At 36.2% G+C, this 16,711-nt stretch overlaps 1 pseudogene; it reads right to left on the reverse strand.

Moving 5' to 3' along the window:
- Window positions 1-481: 481 nt before the first annotated feature.
- On the reverse strand, window positions 482-2,844 carry LOC122442468 (annotated as a pseudogene).
- Window positions 2,845-16,711: the final 13,867 nt, after the last annotated feature.

Raw genomic sequence — 16,711 nt, forward strand, 5'->3', positions numbered from 1 at the left:
ATCAGTGCAGCCTACATTCACACTTAAGGACATTGTCTGCAAGATATGGCCTAAGTCTGTTGTTCTGATAACCCCAAGTGAGTCAGGAATGTGAGTAAAATGTGTAGATTGTTAATGACTTGGGAACTGAAAAAGGGATGAGAAGTTGAGAATGGTCCTAAGGTGAATTTGAGAGTGGTCCTAAGGCATTAGAATAACTTTTCTCAAGTTTCTTAAGTTAGAGAGTCATGAGTTTGTGTTATGTAAACTTAGCTTTGTTAGCCTGTACAGGCATACCTCAGAGATATTGCAGATTTCATTTTAGACTACCACAATAAAACAAATATCACAATCAAATGAGTCAAACAAATTTGGTTTCCCAGTGCATGTAAAAGTTATATTTATACTACACTGTAGTCTCTTAAGTGTGCAATGGCATTACGTCTAAAAAAAAAAGCAATGGATATACCATAATTAAAAAACACTTTATTGCTAAAAAATGCTAGCAATCATTTGAACTTTGAGCAAGTCAAATTTTTTTTGCTGGTAGATGGTCTTTCTTCAGTGTTGATGGCCGTGGACTGATCAGGAACGTGGTTTTCAAAGGCTGGGGCAGTTGTGGCAATTTCTTAAAATAAGACAACAGTGAAATTTGACTCATAGATTGATTCTTTCTTTCATAGATGATTTCTCTGTAGCATGCAATACTATTTGATAACATTTTCCCCACAATAGTACTTCTTTCAAAATTAAAGTCAATCCTCAAACTCTGCCACTGCTTTATTAACTTAGTTTATGCATTATCTAAAGCTTCATTGTCTTATTAACAATCCTCAAAGCATCTTCACCAGGAGTAGTTTCCATCTCAAGAAGCTGTTTTCTTGGCTCATTCATAAGAATCAACTCCTTATCAGTTAAAGTTTTATGATGAGATAAGATTAGTTCTCTTGCTGTTTCCACCACATGTACAATTGCTTCCTCCACTGTAGTCTTGAACCCCTCAAAGTCATCCATGAGGGTTGGAGTCAGCTTCTTGCAAACTCCCGTTAATGTTATTTCAGCTTCATCCCACAAGTCACGCATGTTCTTAATGATATCTCATCAGAAGACCCACTCTGTGGAAGCTAGAGACTTGCAAAAATTCGTTTCTTAAATAATATGACTTAATAGTCAAAATTACTCCTTGATCCATAGTCTGCAGAATGGATGTTGTGTTAGAAGGCATGAAAACAACATGAATCTCACTTACATCTCCTTCAGAGTTCTTGGGTGACCAGGTGCATTATCAATTATTGTTGTTCAGTCACTAAGTCAGGTACTGTATGTGACTCCTTGGACTGTTGCATGCCAAGCTTTCTTGCCCTTCGCTATCTCTTGGAGTTTGCTCAGATTCAAGTTCATTGATTTGGTGATGCTATCTAACCAATTCATCTTCTGCCACCTCCTCCTCCTTTTGCCTTCAATATTTCCCAGCATCAGGGTCTTTCCCAATGAGTTGATCTTTGTATCAGGTGGCCAAAGTATTATCAATAAGCAATAATATTTTGAAAGAACTTTTTTTCTGAGCAGTAGGTCTTCACAGTGGGCTTAAAATATTTAGTAAAATGTCATAAACAGATGTGCTGTCATCCAATCTTTGTTATTCCACTTATAGAGCACAGGAAGAGTAGATTTAGCCAAATTTTTAAGACTGTAGGATTTTTTTGAATGGTAAATGAACTTCCACTTAAAGTCATCAGCTCCATTAGCCCCTAACCAGAGTCAGCTTTGAAATGTTAAAAACAGACATTGACTTTTCCTCCCTAGCTATGAAAGTCCTAGATGGCATCTTCTTCCAATAGAAGGCTATTTTATCTACATTGAAAATATGCTGTTTAGGTAGACAGCGTAATTACTTTTCTTAGCTAGATCTTTTGGATAACTTACTGCAGCTTCTATATCAGCATTTGCTGCTTCACCTTTTACTTTTTTGTAATGAAGATGTCTTCTTCCCTTAACCTCATAAACCAATCTCTACCAGCTTCCGCACCTCATTCAGCCTTGCTGAAGATTGTTCATACATGCTCAGTCATGTCCAACTTTTTGTAGCCCCAAGGACTGTAGTCCACCAGGCTTCCCTGTCCATGGAATTTTTCAGGCAAGAACAGTGGACTAGGTTTCCATTTCCTGCTCTAGGGGATCTTCCCGACCAAGGGATGGAACCTATGTTTCTTCCATCTGCTTCATTGGCAGGTGGATTTTTTTTTTTTTTTTAACCACTGTTCTACCTGGGAAGTCTGAAGTCCATTGTTGAAGACTGGGACTTGACTTAAAGAAATGTTGCAGCTGGTTTGTGGAGAAGGAAATGGCAACCCACTCCAGTACTCTTGCCTGGAAAATCCCATGAACTGAGGAGCCTGGTAGGCTACAGTCCATGGGGTCACGAAGAGTTGGGCACGACTGAGCAACTTTACTTTCACTTTTCACTCTCATGCTTTGGAGAAGGAAATGGCAACCCACTCCAGTATTCTTGCCTAGAGAATCCCAGGGACAGAGGAACCTGGTGGGCTGCTGTCTATGGGGTCGCACAGGGTAGGACACAACTGAAGTGACTTAGCAGCAGCAGCAGCTGGTTTGATCTTCTATGAAGATTGCTAAAACTTCCTCTATATCAACAGTAGGGCTGTTTCACTTTCTTATCATTCATGTGTTTACTGGAATAGTACTGTTAATTCTGTTCAAGAACTTTTCCTTTGCATCCACAACTTAGCTAACCTGTTGGTTCAAGAGAATTAGCTTTTTGCCTGTTGTGGTTTTTGAAATGTACGCCTCAATAAGCTTACTCACTTCTGGCTTTTGATTTAAAGTGAGAGACATGCAACTCTTCCTTTCCCTCCCTTCCTTCCTTCCCATTATAGGATTCAATATTGTTGTTCTCAGGGAATAGGAAGGCCCAAGGAGAGGGAGAGATAGGGGAGCAGCCAGTCAGTGGAGCAGTCAGAACATACATAGCATTTATGGATTAAGTTCACTGTCTTATATGGGTGCAGTTCTTCTTACCCCAAAACATTACAGTGATAACATCAAAGATCACAGATCACAGATCAGTATAACAAATATAATAATAATGAAAAGATTTGAAACATCACTAGAATTACCAAAATGTGACACAAAGTGAGATAATGCTGTTGGAAAAATGGCATCAATAAACTTGCTCGCAACAGGGCTGCTACAACCTTCAATTTCTAAAATATATGATGCCCACCTGCCAATGAAATGAAATATGCCTATATATCATCATGATGCTGTGTTAAAGCTTGGATTTTGGAGAAAAATTACATTTTACCAATTAATGGGATGTCTTTGAGTAGCCTCTCTTAGTTCTTCATGGAGTCCATTGATAAAGCTGATAAACAAAGCATGTTCCCTGTTATTATCTAGAGTTAGACCTGAACAAGATTTCTGGGTATTTTCTAAACATCTAACAGCTTTTCTCCAATTTCCTTATTTTTGTTATAGGCCTCAGGGGTATTTTGATTTCTCTGTAAATCTTCATTGAGTTTGACTGATTTTGATTTTTCAAACCGTAAAGAGGTGTCTCCAGAATCTAAAAGGAGTTGAGTCAACTGATAGAAATCTGAGGGTCCCTAGAGTATGCCCCTAAGATTGACCTTAAGTATGTAGGAATTTTTTCTCTATTTCTACATGATCAGGAAAGTTTTTCATTTTAGCATACAGGCCAGATTGAAGCACATGTTAAAAAATAATCTGCTGGAGAGGAAGTAATTTGATCCCTGTAGTTTCTTGCCCTTGGAGTCTTAACATTGTAGGAGCAATAATAAAGTCCCAGGACACTATGGGGAACTGAGAAGCTAGCAAGTCTGGGGTGGGGTCCAGGGATAGAGAATAAATACAAATGAGACAAGAGCAAGGTTGTAGGAGAGACTGGAACATACAGAAGAGCAGAAGAGAAAAGAGTGGAAAATGATGAAGGCAAGGCTGTCTTAGAGCTGGGGGTAAAAGGAATAGCATAGGGAGAAAACAAGCAGTCCTCAAGAGGTTGAGTAGCACAGCTCTCAATAATATAAACTGAGATTGTTGAAGGCCTTGATTGACATTTGACTTAAGGGTAGTTTTTGGCTTCTTCACACCAAAGAAAACAGAAGCAGAACATTATTTAAAGCATATTCTAGACACCCAGGATTCAACAGCTCCCTAAAGGTGGACTGAATGAGGGAGCCTCTCAAGCCCCAGAGTGGCTTTGCAACTCCAAGTTATCCTTAGTAAAACTGCCATTTTTGAAGGTATTGAGCAAAATCAGTGCTACAGTGGTCAAGCAGATAATGAGCTGAAATTAATCTATCCTCAATCTCAGTAGATTAAGAGTTATCCATGGGGTAATAGGATCAAGTAGAGAAAGGAGGCAAGTAATAACAAATCAGTCTTATGCACAGTTTTCATTTGGTAGTCAGAGTCCCTCTTGCAACCTTTCTGGAAGAGCTGAAAGCTTCAATCTGTTTAACCCCTGAGAAAGGAATCAGAAAAAGCAGAGAGGCATCATAAAATAGCTGAAAATTTCACTCTAGAGAGTCAAGTTATAAATTCTCACTGAAAAAGAACCAAGAGGACTTCTGTCCAGTAAGATTCTCACTAAAACAAAAAAGAACCATGAGAAGTCTTGCTCAAATAGAGAAGGACAGAAAGAAGTCAGTTTAATGGAATTAAAGCATCCCAATTATGCTAATACAGAAAAATGTCCAGAACACTGGATTAGGAGCTGTGACTCACCACAGAGTCCCCTAGCCATGAAGGACACAGAGGTCTGAGAAGTCAGCAAGAACACCAGGGTAAAGACTGCAGGGTGGAAGAGTGGTCAGCTCTCCACCCATATTGTGGCACCAGAAGCTGTCAAATTAAAAACAAACCCAGATTTAGAGAGAGGTTTTATTCAGAAGAAATACTACGGTCATAGGGAGAATGCTCCAATCTCAGAAATCTCTCATCTCACAGTCAAACAGGGAAAACTCTTTGGTTTTTAGGATAAAGGAAGGGCAAGCAGAGATTCTCAGACTCTTAAGGGGAAGCTGGATAGACAAAGAGAAGTGGCCAATGAGTCTACTAAAGGAAAGGGTCTTGCCTTAAACAGTCGATTCCCAGTAGAAGCTGAGAAGAGGGACAGATTCCACTTTCTTGGAACTTTATTATACTTGAGAATTTGAAAATTCAATGACCTGGAGGAAGGAGAGAAGCCTGACTAAATTTGGTCAGGACAAAGCAGAAGGTAAGAAATGACAATTACAAACATTTGGTGGTCTCTATAAACATTTCTCCTTTGTTTATGTGTGACAGGCTCTCTAGAACAAGGGTCAGAAAACATTTTTTTGTTTTGTTTTGGTAAAAGAGAAGATAGTAAATGATTTAGAGTTTGTGGCCACATGGTCTCAGTTGCAACTCTGCCGTTACAGCTTGAAAGCAGCTACAGACCTGCCTAAGAAATGGGGTGGAATGTACTGTAACATTACTTCATTCACAAAACAGGAGCCTGGCCAGACATGGCCCTTGACCATGTTTTGCCAACTCATGCAGTTAGGTGTCATGCATGTTAGGAATTGAATTTCCTGAAATATGAGAAAAAACACAAATAATAGCTACTTAAATACCCTTCCTGGTAATATCAACTTAAGGCCACATCTATCTGCAAGGGAGTTTGAGGGATATAGGTATTGAGCAAAGCATATCACTCCTAAATATATTTTTATTTGTGATTTAGAAACAAATACAAGCAATTTCTCATTTAAATTTATTTATTTTGCCTGGTATAACAACAGGAGCCTACTATATGAAAGTTGATTCAGACTTCATAATTATCTGTATTAATTTAACTGGTTTATATAAAACTAGTCTATAATTAAGCTTATCTTAAAATAGAAACATAAAATGTTCCTGAAAGTCTTTTTTATTTTGCTGTATTCATTATAGCATTTGACATGGAGTCTGAGAGAATGGGAGTTGATTTAATGGATTTTAAAAAGCACTGGTCTTCCTCTAAATTACGATGATCAAAGATAAGTAGGCCTTAACCAAAAGGGAGTTTCAAATCCTGAGGATTTCGCTTGAAATGTTTGAACTGAGACTGTAAGCATTTATAAACTGCCTTTCAAATATTTTTGGACTGAGAGAACATTTAAAAGTTCCATGGAATCATAATTCAGGGCATGAAAGGGCAGCATATGTCTGTTTTCCTCACCAAGAATAAGCTGTTTGGAATTTCACTGGTTCATCTCCTAAAGCCATCTTTTTTGCTCATTTACACATTTCTGCATAGAGACAATTCATTCTTTGGATTTGAAAGTCTCCTATTCTTAACTAATTCAGCCATTTGTATTCTAGTCAGTGTCAGAATGTGAGAAATCCCCCTTGAGCACTCCTCTAGTCTTTTCAAGGCCAATCTTATCTTTACAAACATTTCTTGATCTGCTTTATCATCCTACGCTGGAGAAGATGGATTTGATTTTTTTTTCTTTTTAGTTAAACATTGTGCTTGGTTTAAAATAGCACACTGAGATAATGCTATACTGTTTAATCTTCTGTTCTTTTTACATTCTTTTATTCCTTGAGTTCTTACTCATTTTAATTTGTTTTGCTGCATTGCCTCTCTTTGACTTTGCCATATATCTCTTTATTAAAAGTATTTAGAGTTTAGAACTTCCATACCAGTGATTGAAAAGATTTTTTTTTTTAACTAACTTAAAAAATGATTAAGTAATTACCAGCAACTACCTCCTACCCCAGCTTTAACAGTTATATCTGTTTCTTTTTGTGATTTTGAGGGTAGATTCATTTATTTTAGGGCCTCCCTGGTGACAGACCATAAACACTCATTTCTCTTACTCCTAATATTAAAAACCATTCTTTGTCTAATCGTCATCAATAACCTTATTTTAATAAAAATATATATATTATTCATCAGGGGGCAATAAGAAGAATTAATTTTTACCCTCATTCTGTATAGGCTGTAAGCCCCTTCCTCTGGCCTTTAGTCTGAACTAAAATTAAATAACTAAATGTGGAACATTAAGCTGCAGTACTTAATATGTGTTCATGATATCTTGATTTGTCTTGCCCAATTTTCTTCAGCTTCTGTAGAGTTTCTTCTAAATGCTGTAGAATGTCTCAATGACATTTCTAGAGTTTCATATTTTCATTTGCATTATATTCCCCTTCAAGGACTGCAAAACAGAAAACTGTACTTATCAGTCAGCTAATTTTTTTAATGTCCTATTGTATTTTCACTTATTAACACGATTTGGTTTCTACGTGATGTCATCAAACAATAGTATGTTAATGTATTTAAGCAGTTGGCTGATATCATCCATAAGTTCTCCATAATATATCTGCTCACATCTCATTTGTAGTTCCATTTTCTTATACCTAAGGAATAACATATCTGAGGGAAATAGAATGAAAAGTCAGGAACAAGTAGCAAGCATGTAGTTGGATTTCAAAGATTATTAAGTTCCAGTTTGACTATTTTTATGAAACACCTGCTGTTGACTAAAAATTGTTAGCAAATTTGATCTCTGGTTCTTCTGCCTTTTCTAAATCCAGTTTGAACATCTGGAAGTTCACGGTTCACTTACTGCTAAAGTCTGGCTTGGAGAATTTTGAGCATTACTATTGCTAGTGTGTGAGATGAGTACAATTGTGCGGTAGCTTGAACATTCTTTGGCATTGCCTTTCTTTGGGATTGGGCTTCCCTGCTGGCTCAGACGGTGAAGCATCTGTCTGCAATGCTGGAGACCCAGGTTCGCTCCCTGGGTCAGGAAGATCCCCTGGAGATGGAAATGGCAACCCACTCCAGTACTCTTGCCTGGAAAATCCCATGGACAGAGGAGCCTGGTAGGCTACAGTCCGTGTGGTCGCAAAGAGTCAGACACGACTGAGCAATTTTACTTTACTTCTTTGGGATTGGAATGAAAACTGACCTTTTCCAGTCCTGTGACCGCTGCTTAGTTTCCAAATTTCATGAAGGGGGAGTTCAATACAATCAAGCACTCATTTTACAAAAGGCAGTCTAAGTACCTTAGTACTTAGTACTAGTACTAAGTACACTTTTCTGTTTTGCAGTTCTTGAAGGGGAATATAATGCAAATGAAAATATGAAACTCTAGAAATGTCATTGAGACATTCTACAGCATTTCTACTAGTCACAGGGATCTGATGTCATCATGAAGGGATTTAGTACTTTTCTAGGTATCTTATATCTAGGAGATACAAGAAATGGAATCATGAAATTAGTTCCTGTAAATATCCAGCTGTCTAAAGACCTGTCCCACCAGATTCCCTGGAGCATAGAATGCCTCACGCCACCCTGAATTCCCTCAGGGGGCATTGAAGGTTAACAGCTGTAAAGGCATATGGAAAATGCCTTTATTGCTTGATTTCTGGCAGTGCTCTTGGCAAATGCCAATTTATGGTTGACACCTGTAAATGGGAGTATTACAATTATATGCTTATTGAACAATATGCATTTCCTCATACACCTTGGAATGTATAGAATGCAGCCTTGATAACTCTTGTTTTGAATCCTCAAAGATACCTGATTCCTTGATTTGAAATAAATTTCCGTGGATTTCAGGATCAGTGTGATATTCTAGTTAATATACTTTTTAAAGTCATTTTCAAATAAAGAAGCTCATAATTTTTCTTTCTCTTCATCTTATGCAGTTTCTGTTCTTTACAAAGATACATTTCAATAAATTGTTTGGCTAATACTTTCTCATCGTGATTACTGGCTACTGTTATTCAGTCTTTGCATATCCTCACTGTGTAATACATTCTTTAGTTTTGCCTCTTCTCTTCTATATCCAGATATCTTCTTGACTGAAAAAATACTTTCTAGCCTACCCCAATGCCCCCTACCTCCACGGTTAGCAAAGTGTTTCACTCTAGCTAGCTTTTTACATAGTCTGATATTCCAAGGATAGAAATCTCTCAGATCTTACCTGTTAGTCTCCCATAATTCTCAATAAAATTCATCAAAACGTTAATTTAGTAATTCATGACTACATTGCCAAAAAGATGTAATCTAGTTGGGACAGAAGTTGTAAACTAAACAATTAGTGTAGCAGTATATAGTCTATGATAAACTACAAACTATAGAATATAAATAATATAAGGGTAAATACAAATTTAAAAAGAAAAAAAGAGAAAGGGATACCCCCCTTCCCTAGAGCATTTATTTTAGAAAACTTACAATTGTAAGTTCTTTCTCTGTCTTTTTGAACCGTATGTAAATCTTTTGAAAAGTAAACTAAACCTCCTGCCAGCTTTAAGACCCAGGAATATTTTTCTCAAGAACTTGGGAGCCACTTCTTCGAAATGTCATTTTGGAGAAAGAGCCCATATATCCCAGTTTCTATGAGGAGTAGGAACTTATCTTCAGTAGGTCTCTCCTGTAATAACAATCTGAGAGGTTCATTTTTCTTTTTAATAAAGTCAGTTAACTAATGTATATGATCACTCCAGTTATCAAGTGATTTTAGGATGAACTATGTGTGACCAATGTTGCTGTCAAGTGCTTCTACTTGAAGACTATTATTTATCTTGAAAATATGTATGTAGTAAGTTGTAGCTGCTAAAGTTATAAAGGGGTGAAACTTTTGTCTCTGTGATCTTTTTAGCAGATTGACTATGGTATAGGTCATATTCTGGTTTAAGGCTTGCATGCTCAGTCACTTCAGTCATGCCCGACTCTTTTTGACCCCATGGACTCCCCATGGAGACCTCCAGGCCCCTCTGTCCATGGGGATTCTCCAGGCAAGGATACTGGAGTGGGTTCCCATTTCCTACTCCAGGGAATCTTCCCAACCTAGGGATTGAACCAACGTCTCTTATGTCTCTTGCATTGGCGGGTGGGTTCTTTACCACTAGCACCACATGGGAGATACCAAGGGGACATTTCATGCAAAGATGGGCTCAATAAAGGACAGAAATGCTATGGACCTAACCGCAGAAGATATTAAGAAGAGGTGGCAAGAATACACAGAAGAACTGTACAAAAAGATCTTTACGACCCAGATAATCATGACAGTGTGATCACTCACCTAGAGCCAGATGTCCTGGAATGCGAAGTCAAGTGGGCCTTAGGAAGTATCACTACAAACAAAGCTAGTGGAGGTGATGGAATTCCAGCTGAGCCATTTCAAATCCTAATAGATGATGCTGTGAAAGTGCTGCACTCAATATGCCAGCACATTTGGAAAATGCAGCAGTGGCCAAAGGACTGGAAAAGGTCTGTTTTCATTCCAATCCCAAAGAAAGGCAATGCCAAAGAAGGCTCAAACTACTGCACAATTGCACTCATCTCACACGTTAGCAGAGTAATGCTCAAAATTCTCCAAGCCAGGCTTCAACAATACGTGAACTGTGAAGTTCCAGATGTTCAAGCTGGTTTTAGTAAAGGCAGAGGAACCAGAGATCAAATTGCCAACATCTGCTGGATCATCAAAAAATCAAGAGAGTTCCAGTAAAACATCCATTTCTGCTTTATTGACTATGCCAAAGCCTTTGACTATGTGGATCACAATAAACTGTGGAAAATTCTGAAAGAGATGGGAATACCAGACCACCTGACCTACCTCTTGAGAAATCTGCATGCAGGTCAGGAAGAAACAGTTAGAACTAGACATGGATCAAAAGTCTGGTTCCAACTAGGAAAAGAAGTACATCAAGGCTGTATATTGTCACCCTGCTTATTTAACTTATATGCAGAGTACATCATGAGAAACACTGGGCTGGATGAAGCACAAGCTAGAATCAAGATTGCTGGGAGAAACATCAATAACCTCAGATATGCAGATGACACCACCCTTATGGCAGAGAGTGAAGAAGAACTAAAGAGACTCTTGTTGAAAGTGAAAGAGGAGAGTGAAAAAGTTGGCTTAAAGCTCAACTTTCAGAAAACTAAGATCATGGCATCTGATCCCATCACTTCATGGGAAATAGATGGAGAAACAGTGGAAATAGTGGCAGACTTTATTTTGGGGGGCTCCAAAATCACTGCCGATGGTGACTGCAGCCATGAAATTAGAAGATGCTTACTCCTTGGGAGAAAAGTTATGACCAACCTAGATAGCATATTAAAAAGCAGAGACATCACTTTGCCAACAAAGGTCATCTAGTCAAGGCTATTTTTTTTCTGATAGCCATGTACAGATGTGAGAGTTGGACTATAAAGAAAGCTGAGCGCTGAAGAATTGATGCTTTTGAACTGTGGTGTTGGAGAAGACTGTTGAGAGTCCCTTGGACTGCAAGCAGATCCAACCAGTCCATCCTAAAGGAAATCAGTCCTGAATATTCATTGGAAGGGCTAATGTTAAAGCTGAAACTCCAATACTTTCACCACCTGATTCGAAGAGCTGACTCAATTGAAAAGACCCTGGTGCTGAGAAGGATTGAAAGTGGGAAGAGACGGGGAAGACAGAGGTTGAGATTGTTGGATTGCATCACCGACTCAATGGACATGAGTTTGAGTAAATTCCATGAGTTGGTGATGGACAGGAAGGCCTGGTGTGCTGCAGTCCATGGGGTCACAAAGAGTCAGACACGACTGAGTGACTGAACTGAACTGACAAAGCAGAAACAGACTCACAGACATAGAAAACAGACTCATGATTGGCAAGAAGGATGGGAGGGAGAGATGGACTGGGAGTTGGGTTTACTAGATACAAATTATTACATATAGAATGGATATACAAAATCTTACTGTATAGCATAGGGAGCTATATCCAAACTCCTAATAAACCATAATGGAAAAGAATATGAAAAAGAGTGTATATATATGTATAACTGAGACAATTTGCTCTACAGCAGAAAGCAGCACAATATTACAAATCAAGTATACTTTTAGTTTTTTTTTTAAAGGAAAAAAAATGGTGCCAGATGATCATTGATTTTTAAAGCATCCTTAATACTTTTGTATTAATATGTGGTTGGCAGTGCGAAGTATCTCCTTTCTATGCTGTAAGCTCTAAATTGTGAAGTGTTATTTGGAATCCTTTGTCCACTCTTTTGCTAGATTTTCTTTTCATTGACTTACAAGATTTATGTGTATGTGTGCTCAGTTGCCAGGTCATGTTCAACTCTTTGTGATGCAATGGGCTGTACCACCAGGCTCTTCAGTGGTGTTTTCCAGGCAGAAATACTGTAGTGGGTTGCCATTTCCTTCTCCAGGGGATCCTCCTGACCCAGGGATTGAACCCACATCGCCTGTGTCTTCAGCATTGTCAGACTCTACCACTGAGCCACCTGGGAAGATTTCTAGGATTTATAGGAAAACTTTGATCCTTTATTTAGACCTTAAAATAGGATTACAAACACTGTATACATTATGTTTTTTGACATATACATTTTAGATATCCTCTTTCATTCTGCAGCTAGTACTTTTATTCTATTAATGTAGACATTAGAGGGAAAAAATTCCTTCATTTTAATAATTTCCAGTTTTTTTCATTTTGTCCAGCATGAATGCCACTTTCCTTGTATACTGTTTATGAAATCTTTCCTTATTTCAAATTCACAGATCTTTTATGCTATCTTTTAAAACTTTCTTGCTTATCTTACACATTTAGATCTGAAATTCGTCTGGAATTTATGTTTGTGTATGATGTGTAGTAGGAATTCAGAGAGCTATTTTTCCTTTATGGCTTTCTGTTTGACACAGAACCATATATGGAAAGGAGGGAGGGGGCTTCCCTGGTAGCTCAGTTGATAAAGAATCTGCCTGCAATGCAGGAGACCCCCGGAGGATGAGATGGTTTGATGGCATCACCGACTCAATGGACTTGAGTTTGAGATGGACAGGGAGACCTGGCATGCTGCAGTCCACGGGGTTCCAAAGAGTTGGACACAACTGAGCAACTAAACTGAACTGAACTGAGCTGAACCCACAACTTATAAGTTTTGTTGTATTAAACTTTTCTGCTTTTCTTAAGTTTTCTTTTTTGTTTCCTTCACATCATCCTCCCATTTCTCACACTCAGTATGTAACCAAACATATAGTAATCCACCTGACATTTAATAAACAGAGAAAAACCTGCTATAACACAAAAACTCTTGAAATAAAATTAGGAAAAAAAATCTCCAAACTTACATATCATGGATAAATTTGACCTACTGTTAAGAAAATATCAAACTGAATCTCTTGTGAACAGGCATCTTAATGATGCTCGTACTTTCCACTTCTAGGTCTGGTTCATAAAATAGTTATACTCCAACAGCAATCTCTCTCTCTTTCCCTCTTTCTCTTGCCCTCACTAATATTGGGTTGGCCAAAAAATTTTCTTGTGTTTTTCTGTAAAATCTTATGGAAGTACATGTATGTTATGTTATCTATCCATCTAATCTCTATGTAAGGTCTATATGGCATACTACTTTTAAGTGTATATCTTGTAATTATATATACATATACACATATGTACATGTACAAAACCCTTTAACCACCCCCAAAAAGATAAGGAATATTTCTGGTACTTCATAAATTTTCACTGTGTACTTTGCCAGTTTATACTCCCTTCAGTGTATGTACCATGACTATCAGCTTGTTTTATTTCTTTGACTTTTTTGTATCTGGCTAATTTCACTCAGTATTACATTCATGAAGTAGAGCATGTTGCTGCAGGTACTAGAGTTTGATCTTTTTTAATTCCTGGGTAGTGTTTCATTAAATGAGTGTCACTATTTCATGTTACCTGAGAATAAGCCCCTATTTGTTTATTTTTTTCACCTGTTGACAGGCATTTTGTTATTTCTAGTTTGGGGATTTGTGAATAAAGCTGCTGTGAACATTCCTTGGCAAGTCTTTTATTTGACATATATATTTATTTCTCTCAGGTATGCAACTAGGAGTAAAACTACTGGATCACAGAATAGACATATATTTAGTTATAGTAGAAACTTCCAAGTTGACATGCCTACTACCACTCTAGAAGAAATCCATCTGTTATCTTCCCAGCACTTAAGATAAGTGTTCACTACCCAATTAATATCTACAAAGTGAATACACTTGTATAACTGTCACCTAGATTAATATGAAGACTATTATCAGTACCCTAAAGACCTTCACCAATTCTAGATCTACTTACTGCCCTACTCAAGGTAATCTTTAGTTTTATTTCAACTGTTAGAGTTCATTTTGCAGTTTTTAAACTTTATGCCTATTGAATTATTTAGTATGTAATATTTTTTATTTTAGAGTCTGACTTTCAAAATTATTTCTGTAATATTAAGCCATGCAGTTTCATTTAATATCATGTTTTCTTTACTATATAATGTTCCATTTAATTAATATATATATGTGTATATGTATATATATACACACACAATAATTTATACAGTTTACTGAGAGACATTTACATGTTTCCAATTCAGGACTTTCATTAATAATTCTGAAATGACCATTATTAACCATATATATTATACTTTTTATTTTGTTCTGCAGGTCTCCAGCATTCTTCACTTTTTCAATTGTTCTTCTTTTTAAATTAATATATTTTATTTTTTAGAATGGTTTTAGACTTATAGAAATATTGACCAAATAATACAGAATTTTATATATCACTTTTCTCCTATTATTAACATATTGCATTACTGTAGTACATGTTTTTTCATTTGATAAACCAACATTGATATATTATTAATAAATACTTGACATTAAGGATCACTTTATGTTGTATAGTTTTCTGGGTTCAAACAAGAGCATATTGTCATATATCCACTATTGCATAAATACAGAATAATTTTATCACCCTAAAAATTCTCTGTACTTTACCTATTTATGCCTCTTCTACTTTCAGCAAATCCCCAAAACTGCTGATTCTCTAATTATCTCCATAGTCTGCCTTTCCCAGATTGTCATATAGTTGGAATCACACAATATGTAGCCTTCTCTGATTGACTTCTTTCACTCAGAAATATGCATTTTAAGTTACTCTATTTCTTTTCATGGCTTGATAGATCATTTTTTTAATTGCTCAGGGATATTCCATTATATATGTAGTGAAGTTTATCTATTGACCTGTTTTAAAAAATGTTTTCTTACAGCTTTTTAAATAGAGTTATTATAAATATTTTTTTATGAAAAACAAGCATAAATTTTCAATTCAGTTGAGTAAATAGCTAGGAGATGATTTCTAGATTGCATGATAAGAGTGTATTATATATTTATCTTAGCAAGAAATTTTGGAGTTCTCTTTTCAGGTGGTTGCATGATTTTGTATTCCAATCAGCAAAGAATAAGAATCCCTGTTGCTCTGTATCCTCTACCCTCACTGGCATTTGGTATTGTAATTTTTTTGAATTTTTGCCATTTTTAATAAATATGTAGTACTATCACATTGTTTTAATTTACAATTCCCTAATTATATGATCATAATAAATATATAATGTGGTAAATGTTGAGAATTTTTTCATATGCTATTTTACATTTGCATATCTTCTTTGGTGAGGTCTCTGTCATTGCCCATTTTTTAATTGTCTTGTTTGTTTTCTTATTGTTGAGTTTTAAGAATTCTTTTTGTATTTTGGATACAAGTCCTTTATCTAGGAGACATTTTCATCCAGTCCATGACTTTTCTTTTTATTCCTGTAACAGTATCTTCCAGAAGTTATATAATTTTGAGTTATACATTTAGATCTATCATTCATTTTATGTTAATCTTTATGGAAACTGTCAGATCTATGTCTAGAACATGTGTTTTTGGATATGAATGAATGCTCAGTTGTTCTTTCTCCTCTGTATCACCATTGCTCTTGTGTCAAAAAGCAGTTGACAACATTTGTGTGAACCTATCGCAAATACCTATCTCTCCTGTTCCATTGATCTGTTTGTCTATTATTTCATAAATGTCATGTTATTTTGATTATTGAAGCTTTATAGTCATCTTAAAGTCAGATAGAGTCAGTTCTCCACCTTCATGGATTCTTTTAAATATTATTTTGTCTAATCTTGGTCTTGTGCCTTTCCAAATAAATTTCAGAATCAGTTTGTTGATTTTCACAAAACAACTTGCAGGGATTTTGGCTGAGATTTCATTGAATCCATAGATCACTTGGGAAGAATTTAAATCTGAACAATATTTAGTTTCCTATCCATTTACATGGTCTATTTTTCCATTTATTTAGATCCTCTTTATTTAATTGGTGTTTTATAGATTTCCTCATATAGATCCTGTATGTATTTTGTAACATACTTGTACCTTAGTATTTCATTTCTGTTTGCAGATGTTTTTATTTCAATTTCTGATTTTTAATTGCTGATATGTCAGAACCAATTGAATTCTGTATATTAACCTTGTATGCTGTAACCTTGCTACAACCACTTAGTTGTAACCACTTAGTTACAATACTCTAGTTCCAGGAGTATTTTTGCTCATTATTTGTGATTTTTTAATACAGGATCATGTCATATGTGAACAAAGAGAACTTTATTTACTTTTTCTGTTAAGCATATCTTTTATTTCCTTTTAATGTTTTATTGTATTAGCTAGGACTTCCAGTGTGGGATATTATCATGAAGCATTTTTGGATGTTGTCAAGTGCATTTTATATATATATATATATATATATATATATATATATATATATAGTTATTCCTTTTTAGCCTATTGATGTTATGAATTACATTATGTGATTTTTCAGTGTTGAAACTGCATTATTGGAAAAGTCAACTTGGTTATGTTGTATAATTATTTTT

Source organism: Cervus canadensis, chromosome 5, assembly GCF_019320065.1.
Source record: "Cervus canadensis isolate Bull #8, Minnesota chromosome 5, ASM1932006v1, whole genome shotgun sequence".
NCBI classification, from domain to species: Eukaryota; Metazoa; Chordata; class Mammalia; order Artiodactyla; family Cervidae; genus Cervus; species Cervus canadensis.